This window comes from Canis lupus, chromosome 5, assembly GCF_048164855.1.
Source record: "Canis lupus baileyi chromosome 5, mCanLup2.hap1, whole genome shotgun sequence".
NCBI lineage: Eukaryota > Metazoa > Chordata > Mammalia > Carnivora > Canidae > Canis > Canis lupus.
Genome location: NC_132842.1, coordinates 81,676,680 through 81,689,525, shown reverse-complemented (window position 1 = coordinate 81,689,525; position 12,846 = coordinate 81,676,680). Strand labels below are relative to the sequence as shown.

General features: G+C 50.7%; 1 pseudogene; it reads left to right on the top strand.

Moving 5' to 3' along the window:
* The first annotated feature begins 11,993 nt into the window (after positions 1-11,993).
* Positions 11,994-12,846, top strand: LOC140634353 (histone H2A.Z pseudogene; annotated as a pseudogene).

Here is a 12,846-nt window from a genome sequence, read left to right as displayed (position 1 = left end):
CATGGTTTGAGTCTAATCTGGGCCTTTCTTAGGGATTAGAACATGACAGTAAGGACAGAGGGGTTGTTTGCAGCTGAAGCATGTGTTCACCTGGCCCCTGAAGAATTTGGAGCTCAAAGGCCCAGATTTTGGTAAGATAGTGAGGTTGCTCCATGTTGGCCACAGGATGAGTTAGGGCTGCCATGGACAGTTGTGATATAGCTACATACATGCAAGCCCAGGGGTCAAGGGCCAGGCGGCCAGGGCCAAGTGAGTGGCAGGGCGAGGGTCTGGGCTGTGGCCGGAAGGTTGCATTGTGAGTGTGGCAATGGGGGAAGCTGAGGTGTATAGAGTGTGGGACGCCTGTTGTGTACCCTTTTCAGCATCCTCCTTCCTGCCCATGGGAGGCCATGCACCCCCATAAAAGGCCCGGTGGGCTTGCTCCAGAGCCTCAGGAAAGCACTCCCTCTGCTTGGTATCCTTCTAACCCCCACCAAGGTGCAAAACAGAAACACACTCAGGCTGGCCCCAGAACTGGGCTGCTTCCGGGTGGTTAGAGGAGGTGCTACAGGCTCTCCCACAAGCCTCCTCTTCACCACAATTTACTTAAGTTCTCTGGAACAGACTCCCAATGACCCTACGTGGCCAGATTTTATCAGAATAAGCTCACCTCCAAGGGAAGCTGGTACAAATGATGATGCTGAGAAAATCCTATTTTTTTGAAAGGGTGGGCAGTGGGGAATGTGACTTTCTAGAAGCCAGGGGCTTAAAATCAAGAGAACTAGGATGAGTTTGCCAGCAGGCTTTTCTCAACCGTCCCCTGCCCCTTCACCCCCATGCTTTCAGGCTGGACCCCACAGAAAGCCCTGGAAACTTCTCGCTTCTCCAGTTTGCCTCTTGTGCTTTAGGCTGGTGTGAGTGGCACCACTGAACAGCCCCAGGAACCTGACCCCGAGGCAGAGAGGAAGCAAAAGAAGCTCTCGTTGGGGCCACCAACCATGGCGCTCACCTGTCCCCACAGCGAGGGGTAGCGCTGGTACATTTTTTGCCCACTGCTGCTGTCCTGAGTTACCAGAAACGCTGTGGTTTCAAACAACACATTTACTATCTTACAGTCTGGAGATCTGAGGTCTGAAATGGGTCTCACTAGGCTCATGTCAAGGTGTCAGAAGAGCAGGGTGTCTTCTGAAGGCTTTAGGACAGAATCTGTTCTCTTGCCTTTCCAGCTTCTAGAGGCCGCCCACAATTCTTGGCCAGTAACCTCTTCTTCCTCCATCTTCAGAGCCAGCAATGCAGCATCTCCAACTATTGCTCTGATTCTCTGCTTGCCTCTTCCACGTCTAAGGACCCTTGTCATTACATTGAGCCCACCTGGATAAGCCAGGCTAATTGGCCATCTCTGGGTCAGCTGGTTCATAACGTCAAGTACAACCACAACCCTGATCCCCTTCTGCATGTGAGATAAAATATTCACAGGCTCTGGGGATTAGGACGGGGACATCTTTGGGGGAAGGGGGCCTTACTCTGCCTACTGTGGGCAGCCAGGCTCTCTGACTGGGCTTTCTGGTCTTCATGAGCTGGACCACGTACGTCCCCTCTGAAATCCAGCTCGGCTCCTCAATGAGTATCACAGGGGCAGCAGGAGGAAGATGCCATTGGTGTATCCTCTGTCGGGACTGGTGTTTAGTCCTGGGCCCTTGTGACACTAGGCTGAGACCCAGGATCCCATGAGTTCAGGCTGGTGGCTCTTAAGAGCACTGGGGCTTGTTCATCAAACCTGAGGACCAGGGCCTCCCCAGGCAGCCACCTGTGCTGCATTGGATGCCTGGTTCTCAGCCCTGGAAACCCTCAGGGGGACCAGGATGAGAGCTAGGTTCTTGTAGGGGCAGCCCACTTCCCCACAACACACCATGGTTTCTCTGACACAGAGGTCAGCCTTGACCCTGAAGGTTAGGATGGGTGTCCTAGGGGAGGCTGAAGGCTGCTGCTAGGTTGGGCCAGTTGTTGATACCCCAACAGAAGCTTTCCCAGCACCCTTATGTAGTCTTCATTCATTCAAAATCTATTCAATGAGCATCTGCTGTTTGCTGGGCAAAATCTCTAACCTCGGTTTATATCTCGGGAGGCAGCAAGTAAAGAGATATAGATCACTAGAAATTTTTTTTTAAAGATCTTATTTATTTATTCATGAGAGACACACAGAGAGAGGCAGAGACACAGGCAGAGGGAGAAGCAGACTCCCTCCGATGTGGGAGCCTGATGTGGGACTCGATCCCAGGACCCCGGGATCAGGACCTGAGCCAATGGCAGGTACTCAACCACTGAGCCACCCAGGCATCCCTAGATCACTAGGAATTGTGACAAGTGCCACGAAGCAGAGCACAAGGAGTGGGGAAGAGGGGTGGGGCCTGCTTTAGCAGGTGACGGACTCTACCCAGCAGTGGAGATATTTGGGCTGAGACTGAAGAATATCACGGTTGGGCCAGCGAGGGAACAAGCTTCCAGGCATGGGGGCAGGAGGAAGCCCAGAGGTAGGGGAGGTAGGGGAGGTAGGGGAGGTAGGGGAGGTAGGGGAGGTAGGGAGCATTTGTGGCATAGCGGGATGAAAAGAAGACCAGGACAGGGTGGGGGTCTGGAGTGGGGTGAGTGAGGAGGAGGCCCGTTTCCCCAGAGCCCTACCATGCCCACCTCGGAGCACACTGCCCCTCCCCGCCCCCCTCCCCAGGGTCGGACTTGGGGGTGGGCAGGGTGGGGTAGAGAGTGTCCAGACACTCTGCCCACACAGCGCAGTCCCTGGGCAGAGCGCCAGAGCACAGTGGAAAGGCCACGCGCCTCTGGGATGGACGGTCCGATGCTGAACTGGTACTTCTCAGCACCGAACCTCTCTGAGTCCGTTTTCTCCTCTGCGAAATGGGTGTAATAATTGTGCTCACATGGTTCAGTGAGATGCTCAGCACAGCATCTGACACATAGTAAGTGCTCAGTAAATGTTGCCTGTTGTGTAATGTCCTCAGGCTCTCCCCAAGCCACTGCTGTGTATACGGCCCCTAATCCCCGGCCCCTAATCCCCGCATTCTAGGGGGATAGAGACCCTTTGAGGCCCAGAGGTCAGATTTGGGAGGAGGGGAAGGGAAAGCCATCCTGGCAACACTCAGACGATACCCTGCTGCTCTCAGCTGCGTGAGACTGACCCAGGAGGAGGCTCCGGCCCGGACAGGAGGCGAGGGCCCGTCTTTCCTGTGCGGACGGACAACTCTGCGCGGCGCTGGGCCCTCCTGACTCCTGCTCATTCCAAGTAGGAATAAGTAACTGCAAGGCCCCGGCAGGAGGTTGCCCAACTCTCAGGTCTCCCACACCTTTGCCTGCACCCCGGAGGATGGAGCATCAGGCTGGGGCGGCTGAGGCTCCCGCTGGAGGACTGGACAGTCGGCGGGAACCACCGTTCCCTGCAAAATCGTCGTCCTGCCGTGTCTCCCACAGCCTAATGGGAGTGAGTGTGGGCCATGTGCCAGCATGCGCCAGACACCTGCCCCATGTCACCTGGTTTGCTCTCCACAACAGGCAAGCAGTTACTACTATTACCCTCACCTTATAGACAAGGAAACGGAGGCACAGAGAAGTGAAGGAACTTGCCCGGGTCCCAGAGCCATTAGGTGGGGAAGACAGTCTTGAGCCTAGACAGGTGACCCCCCAAACCCTGTCAGTGATTCTCCGTCCACCTGCACGTGAGAGTCACCTGGGAGGCTGGAAACCAGCAGGACAAGGTCTCCATGCTTGGAGGGACACTGGGATGTTGCACAAAGCTGCCCAGGGCTTCTGACCTGCAGCCGGCGTAGAGCATCAGTGACCCAGGCCATATCGCCTCCCCAGCCTCTCTGTCCCTCCTCCTGCCTGGCACCCTTCTGCGGCTCCTAGAATCAGCAAGTTCAGGGGGCCCTGGGGTCCCACACCACTCAGGCTGTGGTGGCACCTCCAACAAGCAGATGGTTCTTGCTACATTCACATTTTCTTGCAGAGCCAGTGCTTCTTAGAGAGTCATTAAAAATACAGATTTCTGGGTACCCCCCCATCCGTTGGGCTGGCCCTCCTGAGCCACTCCCCTGGGTCTAGCCATCTGGATGTTTAAAGCTTCCCAGATGGGCCCGATGGTTCTCACGGCTCTGGGTTAAAAATGTTAACCGTTTTTTGTTCACCGTGGCAAAACATCTGGACACAGCATGAACGTTTATCAAGAGGGTGTCTTTGAATTCTGGTGTGGTCGTCACCTCGGACTGTAATACTGTCATTTAGCAAGAATGAGTGGGAACGACCCCGACTGACTCGGAGGGATTTCCACAAGGCCCTGAGGGAGAAGCGCAAGACGTGGAACAGTGTGGACGGCAGGTGGTCAGCGGGGTCACGGTGAATCTCAGAGCCCCCACACCCCATGTGCACATGTGTGCGTGCAGATCGCTTTATGACTATATGACCACGGGGAAAGATATGGACTGATATACACGATGTTGTTAACATGGGCATGGGGGGGTGGAGCCAAGCAGATAAGTAAGGGATGAAAAATATATTAAGAGGTGGGGATGATTTCACCACATGTGTAATTTATCATAATTACATGTGGTATGTATACGTATAAAAGCTATTTATTTATTTATTTATTTATTTATTTATTTATTTATTTTTATAAAAGCTTTCTTTAAAAAAAAAAAAAAAAAAAGACTGTGGCCATACTGGGAAGTCAAAGCGTAAGTTGAAGTTTCAGGACATCGTGCTGAGAAAAATGGTGCTCATGACAGCTGAGGCCCCCTAATAGAGGCTCCTCCTCTGTGGAGCTCACATTGTGGTGTCCGAAGCAGCCAATGCAGTAACACAGCACCAAATAATGCTCAGGTCATGAAACAGGGCACGTGGCTGGGAGCCCCGGGGGCCCTACCTTAGACAAGTGGTCAGGGGGCCTTCCAAGGAGGGAGACATCTCAGACTGGATTGGAAGATGGGAAGGAGCCACAGTGGAGAGAGCAGCTGGTGCCAAAATCTTGGATGGGGGCTGGCTGTGTGTTCTAGAACCTGGCCCAAGGCCTCCGGGTGGGAATGGAGGGAGCAAGCAACCATGGGAGGGTGCTGGGACAGAGGGCAGGGCCCCATCTCTGCCGCAGGGATGAGCTTGGCTGTGGCTCTGAGACGAGCGAAGCCCTCCACGCAGGGTATGATGTGGTTTGGTCTACATTCTTCGAGAGAATGCTCTAGATGGGGAACAGGTTTTGGGGTAAGAAACACAGGAGGAGTGGATCCCTGGGTGGCTCAGCGGTTCGGTGCCTGCCTTTGGCTCAGGGTGCAATCCTGGAGGCCTGGGATCGAGTCCTGCGTCGGGCTCCCTGCAAGGAGCCTGCTTCTCCCTCTGCCTGTGTCTCTGCCTCTCTCTCTCTCTCTCTCTGTGTCTATCATAAATAAATAAATAAATCTTTGAAAAAAAAAAAAAAAGAAACGCAGGAGGAGAGGGCAGAGACACGGGTCAGGAGGCTGTGTACTGTCAGTCAGAGAGCAGCGACTGTGTTGGGTTCACCGTTTGGGTGGAAACCAGAAACAACAAGGCTGCTGCTGGGCAAGGCCGTGGGAAGGGGGAAAGGCAGGTCCTGAGTGACCGCCAGATTGCCAGGCCGATTGATTGATTGGTTTGCCAGGAAGCAGATCATCTACAACAAAGTCTTTAGAATGTTTCCGTAGGATTGAAAATATTAATTATGAAACGAAAACCTGTGTGGTGGGCACTGTTTTCTAAAAAGAGAGCTTTGCAAGCCCGTCCGCAGGCTCATGGGGTGACCCTTCCCTCCCCTCTCCCACACCCAGGGGTCCTCACCAACCTGAACATTGGGTTTACCATCGCTCACCCCCTCTTTATCGTTGTGCCACGAACGGCAGCATCTCTGGGTACCTACTGGTCAGCGCTGCCCAGTTTTGCAGTTTACAGGCTCGCGGCCACACTCACGGCCTCAATCTGCGACTCGCTCTTTTCCTCCAACACTGTGTTGGCGGGATTCGCGCAGGGTGCGTGTCCCCGGCACTCGTGCCTTTCCACGGCTCTGTAGGATTCCATTTTGTGGATGGAGTTTGTGTTTTTCTGTCAGTGGCCGTTGGGTCCTTTCCATGGTTTACTGTCCCCAACAGCGATGCTACCAGCACTCCTGCAGGTGGGCGCATTCATGAGTCTCTCTAGGATACGTATCCAGGAGGTCTCTAGCCTCGTGGCTGGGGGAATGGTGATCCCACGGAGGAGAAAGGGAAAGGACCATTTTGGGGGCGGGGGGAGTATTCATTCAGGGAGGCTAATTGTTCCAGCGAATGGACTTGAACTTGTGTAGGGATCAGACACAGCCTGTTTTCTTCTTACCTGAGCTGACAGTCTAAGGTGTGCAGGGGTGGGGTGTGTGGGATGCAGGGGGGAGTTCTGCTCCACACAGTCACTCAGGGGCCCAGGCTGACGGAGGCTCTGCTGTCTGCCACCCCTGCTTTCCAAGGTCACCCTGGGCGTTGGCCTCGAGCCAGCAGAAGAGAGAAGAGCGAGGGAGGAGATACGACATCACGGTGGGGACGCGGTGCCTGCGTGTGGGTGCAAGGGGCTCTGGGAACACGGTCCTTGCTGGGGCAGCTGCCTGCCAAGTCGTGACCACATTACGGAAGAGGGCAAAGGACTCCTTGCTGCCCGCTAGCCTCTTCAGACCTAGAGGAGCAAGAGAGTAGGCCGAGAGAAAAGTCTCTAACTGAAGAGACGTCCCAGGTGCCAGCAGTTAGCTTCCAGCCCGGTCCTCCTCTCCCCCGTCCCCGGGCCCAGCCGACGGGTGGCTCTGGATCTCGCCCGCAGGTGGGAGCACCGTAGGCAGCTTCCTGGACAGAGATGAACGAGTCAGGGGTTCCTCAGTGGAAGCAGACGAGCGTCCTGCGTTGAGGACCTGCTGACGGATGAAGGTGTGTGCGGCAGTGCCTCTTTCTGTCTTTCCTGCTTCCTTCTTTGTGGCGATGAGGCAACTGGTGTGCCGACACGGACGTGGGCTGAGGTTTACCTGCCCGTTGCTCACAGGTGGGCACTCTGCAGGTGGGCACTTTCATTGAGCCTGGTAGGTGTTTACTGAGCACGTACTATGTACCCAGGCAATAAGGGGCAATGGTGGTAGCATAGTTAAGAGCACGGACTTGGGAGCCGGGCTGCCAGGGTTTGCTTCCTGGCTTGGCTATTGCCAGCTCCGTGACCTCGGGCAGGTTACTTAACCTCTCTGAACTTGACTTTCCTCGTTGGTAAGATGGGGAGAGTCATAGTACCTACCTCGGGCAGGGGGTGTGAGCAGTGTAGGAGATTGTCTAAAGTGCTTGGCGAAGTGCCCAGCACTCAGTAAACTGTAGCTCTGTGATGGGGGGCCACAGCTCAAAGTAACCTAAAAGACAGATGTGGGGGCGGCCCAGGTGGCTCAGCGGTTTAGCGCCGCCTTCAGCCCAGGGCCTGATCCTGGAGACCCAGGATTGAGTCCCACGTCAGGCTCCCTGCATGGAGCCTGCTTCTCCCTCTGCCTGTGTCTCTGCCTCTCTCTCTCTCTCTCTCTGGGTCTCTCATGAATAAATAAATAAAATCTTAAAAAAAAAAAAAAAAAAAGACAGATGTGGCGGTGCCTGTCAGTTAAGCATCTACACCTTTGGCTCAGGTCATGATCCCAGGGTCCTGGGATCAAGCCCCATGTTGGGCTCCCTGCTCAGCAGGGACCCTACTTCTCCCTCTCTCTGTGCTGCTCCCCCTGCTTGTGTTCTCTGGCTTTCTCTCTCTCAAATGAATAAATAAAATCTTAAAAAAAGAGACAAATGTGGTTTGGCTCTGAAGCCTTGATTTTTCTGCGTGGCCACTAAGGAGTCTCTTACTTACCTTTTCCTAATAAGAGATTTTTTGTTTTGTTAAAGATTTTATTTATTCATGAGAGACATAGAGAGAGAGAGAGAAAGACAGAGAGAGAGACAGACAGAGAGAGGCAGAGACCCAGGCAGAGGGAGAAGCAGGCTCTGTGTAGGGAGCCTGGTGTGGGACTTGATCCCGGGTCTCCAGGATTAGGCCTCAGGCCGAAGGTGGTGCTAAAGCACTGAGCCATCCGGGCTTCCCTTGTTTTGTTTGTTTTTAAGGTTAAAAGTTGGACATTTAGGAAGTCTGGCTACAGCAAAGCTTTGATGAACACAGCAGATCTGAGCAGTCTCTGCCCACTGGGAGGTGGGCTGTGGTGTCTCCCATTCGACCACCACAATGTGCCAGTGGCCACCCCCTTCCCCATGACTTAAGCTGAATAAGCAATGGGCAAGTTTTCATGAAGCCAGGGTGGAGGGGGCTGGCTCCCTGATCCTCCAAGTGTGCCACCCCTGCCTGGGCACTGGACCAGGACCTCCTGCTTCCCAGCATTTTCTTGTTATGTTGGTGGTGAGGATTTAAGGAGGTTTTTGATGGCATATCAGAGGGCAGGAGTCACCCTTGGAGTTCCTAGAAAGGAATGCACACTCGAAAACCTAGGGTGAGTGGTATTGATGTGAGTGATCAATGGACGCGTGTGTGTGTGTGTGTGTGTGTGTGTGTGTGATCACCCAGCAGATGAAAAGAAACACCGTTAAGCCAACTCTCTGAAGCAATGCCATCTTTGAAGAGTTTAAGACCAGCAACGAAGTTCATGCCATAGTTTCTTTTTTGAACCTTCTCTGGGTCTTTATATGTCTCAGTATCCTGAGAAACTGCATCTCAATGTTAATTATCTTAATCTGAAACATCTCAATCACAGAAATTATAGCCGCCCCAGGGACTTCCCAGGGCTCCAGCAAGCAGGGACCTGAGCAGGGCTGGGCGGGGCGTGATTCAGAAATGAGTTTTTATGTGAGTAACCACCCACAAAGGTACTGGACAGCTCACTCATTATAGGTACTTCTTTTCTTTCTCCCTCTCTCTTTATTTTTATTCCCTTGATGAGAATTATTCCTCAAGGGATTTGAGACCATTTATCATAAGGAGACACTCGGCAAACTGATAATTTAAAAATAGAGGCACCAAAGCAGGAAGGTTTTAAGAAATAAAGGCCACAGGAAAGGACAAACGTATGACAGTGGGGACCAAGCTTGTGAGCATGGTTGAGCTCAGAATTAGGATCTGAGCTTCCCAGAAGCCCATGCAAGAAGCAGAACCTGCCATCTCCTCCTCATGATCAGCAGGAAGGCAGCGTGCCAACCGATTGCCAGCACACTCAGGCGTGGAGCGGTCAATGCCCGCAAACCCCTGCAGCAGCAAACGTGAGGAGAGAGCTCCTAAGTCTGAGCCTCCATTTCTCATCTGTAAAGTGCGAACGGTGCTTATCTTCCCAGATTGTTTGAGGGCTAGAGCCATGCCTGGCAGACCGTGAGCATCCAACAGATACTCATTTCTTTACTTTCCATTCTCCACCTCCTGTAGGATTCGTGCCTTATTCATCCTCCTGACAGCGGTTACTTAATCCTGGCTCCTGTTTTATATGGGCACAATCATCCCTGCTTGTGTATCCAGCTCAGGGGTAGATTCTGAATGAGTGGGTGTCGACCCTGACTTCACTCAGCTCGCAGATTAGTAGTGGAGCAAGGTGGACAGACAATTGCAACATGACACGACAAGTACAACGATCTGGGCCGAATAATAATGTCCGTATTTTAGCACTTAATCTGAGCTAGGTACTGTCCTTGATGAGAACAGCAGGAAAGAGGAAACTTGTGGACACAATAATGAATTCATAAGTACACAAATTATAAGCAGGGGCATCTGGATGGCTGAGTCGTTGAGCATCGGCCTTCGGCTCAGGTCATGACTCCTGGGATCAAATCCCGCATCAGGCTCCCTGCATGGAGCCTGCTTCTCCCTCTGCCTATGTCTCTGCCTCTTTCTCTGTGTCTCTCATGAATAAATAAATAAAATATTAAAAAAAATTATAAGCAAAACGTTAGCAAACTAAATTCAAAAAGGATATACCATCAGATCAGATTAAATGGATCCCAGTAATGCAGAGTTTTGCCTTAGAAAATCAATTCGACGGGGATCCCTGGGTGGCGCAGCGGTTTGGCGCCTGCCTTTGGCCCAGGGCGCGATCCTGGAGACCCGGGATCGAATCCCACATCGGGCTCCCAGTGCATGGAGCCTGCTTCTCCCTCTGCCTGTGTCTCTGCCTCTCTCTCTCTCTCTGTGACTATCATAAATAGAAAAAAAATTAAAAAAAAAATTAAAAAAAAAAAAAAAGAAAATCAATTCGACGGATTAATAGATCAAGGACAATTTACACAATGATCTTGATAAATCAGGAAAAAACAGTTGATAAAATTTCCACTTGTGACTAAAATAAAACTTAAACTAACCTTAAAAAGGAGCTCCTTTAACCTTTAAAGAAAGATTTACTACAGGGCTTCTCACAGCGAGGTCCCCAGACCAGCAGCGTTCAGCACTGCCAGGGAACTTGTCCAAGAAGAAGCCCTCAGGCCTCTCCCAGACCTACTGGATCTGAAACTCTGGGGTCAGGGTGTGGAGGTGGGGAGCAGCAGGCTGTGTTTTAATGAGCCCTCTGGGTAACCCTGGTACAGATGGACTTCGAGAACCACTGGCCTACAAGAAACCCACATCAACAATTACACTTAATGAGTGATGTTGAAACTACCCTCATAGGATCAGAGAGGATCAAGGCGAGACAAGAGCCCTATTGTCATCACTTCTACTCTGCATTGAACCGAAAGTTCGTGCAGTACAGTCAGGCAAGAGAAAGAAATGCAAGTTCTAAGGACTGGAAAGGAATGATAACATGTAGAAAATCCAAAAGAATCTACAAGCTGTAAGAGCTAATAAGAGAGTTTAGCAAGGCTATTGCTATAAAACCAATACACAGAGATAAATTGTATTTCTTTAAAAAAAAAGATTTTATTTATTTATTTGAGAGAGAGAATGAACAGGGAGAGTGGCAGAGGGAAAGGGAGAAGCAGACTCCCCGCTGAGCCTGGCCGAAGGCAGACGCTTAACCAATTGAGCCACCCAGGCGCCCTGATGAATTGTATTTCTATATACCAAACAGTAAGTAGAAAATTTTAAAGTTAAATATGCCAATCATAATAGCAATAAAAAAGTAAAAAAATAAAACAAAAACCAGAAAATAAATCTAACCAAAGATGTGCAAGACCTCTATGGGGTACGCTACACAACAGAACTACAAACACTGGAGGAGGTCTGAATGAAGGGAGAGAGATGCCATGCTCATGGATGGAAAGCTCCATATTGAAAAGATGTCCCTCAGGGGCACCTGGGTGGCTCTGTTGGTTAAGCATCTGCCTTCGGCTCAGGTCATGGTCCCAGGGTCCCGGGATGGAGCCCTGCTCAGGGGGGGAGCCTGCTTCTCCCTCTCCCTCTGATCCTCCCCCTGCTTGTGCTCTCTCTCTCTTTTGCACTCTCTCTCTCTCTCAAATAAATAAATAAATAAATAAAATCTTTAAAAAAAGAAGGATGTTACTCCTCCCTGAGATCTACAAATTGATGCAAACCCGGTCAGAACCATTGCAGGTTGTGTGTGGGTGTGTGTACAGAACTTAAAAACCAATTCTAAAATTTGCATACAGTGCAAAGAGCCAAGAAGAGCTAAGTGAGTCGTTAAGGTGGGAGGATGAGAGAATGTGCTCCACCAGGTTTAAGACTCATTGGAAAGCTCTAGTAATGAAGGCCACGTAGAATTCATGCAGAGAGAGACAAATAGTCCAACTACCCAGATCAGAGGGCCGGATATTTTATTATTACGTGGTAGGTAGGAGTGGCTCATACATCCTATGGGCTGGTCTGTCAGCACATGTATTACTGATACATTTTCTCCCAGTTTGTGGTTTACTTTTTTATTTGCTTAATCTGTCTTTCAATAAGTGGAAGTTCTTCGCTTTCATATAGTTAATCATTCCTTTCCTTTATCGTTCTGTTCTTTGCGGACCACTATCTAGAATATATAAAGGAGTCCTTGGCAGTTTGAATCCCGGTGCGATGACGGAGTAGGCGGTGGGATCTCGCTGGCTGTCTGACTAGTCCTTTCTCTGCCTTGCTTGTTTGAGCTTCAGCAGAATTCGAAATGGCTGGCAGTAAGGCTGGGAAGGACTCCGGAAAGGCCAAGACAAAGGCAGTTTTCCGCTCACAGAGAGCCGGCTTGCAGTTCCCGGTGGCCCATATTCATCGACACCTGAAATCTAGGACGACCAGTCATGGACGTGTGGGTGCGACTGCCGCTGTGAACAGCGCAGCCATCCTGGAGTACCTCACTGCAGAGGTACTTGAATTGGCAGGAAATGCACTGAAAGACTTGAAGGTAAAGTGTATTATCTCTCGTCACTTGCAACTTGCTATTCCTGGAGATGAAGAATTGGATTCCCTCATCAAGGCTACAATTGCTGGTGGTGGTGTTATTCCACACTCCCACAAATCTCTGATTGGGCAGAAAGGACAACAGAAGACTGTTTAAAGGATGCCTGGATTCCTTATTATCTCAGGACTCTACATACTCTTAACAGCTGTCCAGTGTTGGTGATGCCAGTGGACTGTATCTCTGTGAAAAACACAATTTTGCCTTTTTGTAATTCTATTTGAGCAAGTAGTAAGTTTAATTAGCTTTCCAACCAACCAAATTTCTGCATTTGAGTCTTAACCATATTTAAGTGTTACTGTGGCTTCAAAGAAGCTATTGATTCTGAAGTAGTGAGTTTTGATTGAGTTGACTGTCTTTAAAAAACTGTTTGGATTTTAATTGTGATGCAGAAGTTATAGTAACAAACATTTGGTTTTGTACGGACATTATTTCCACTCCAGTGGATAAGCTCAATAAAAGTC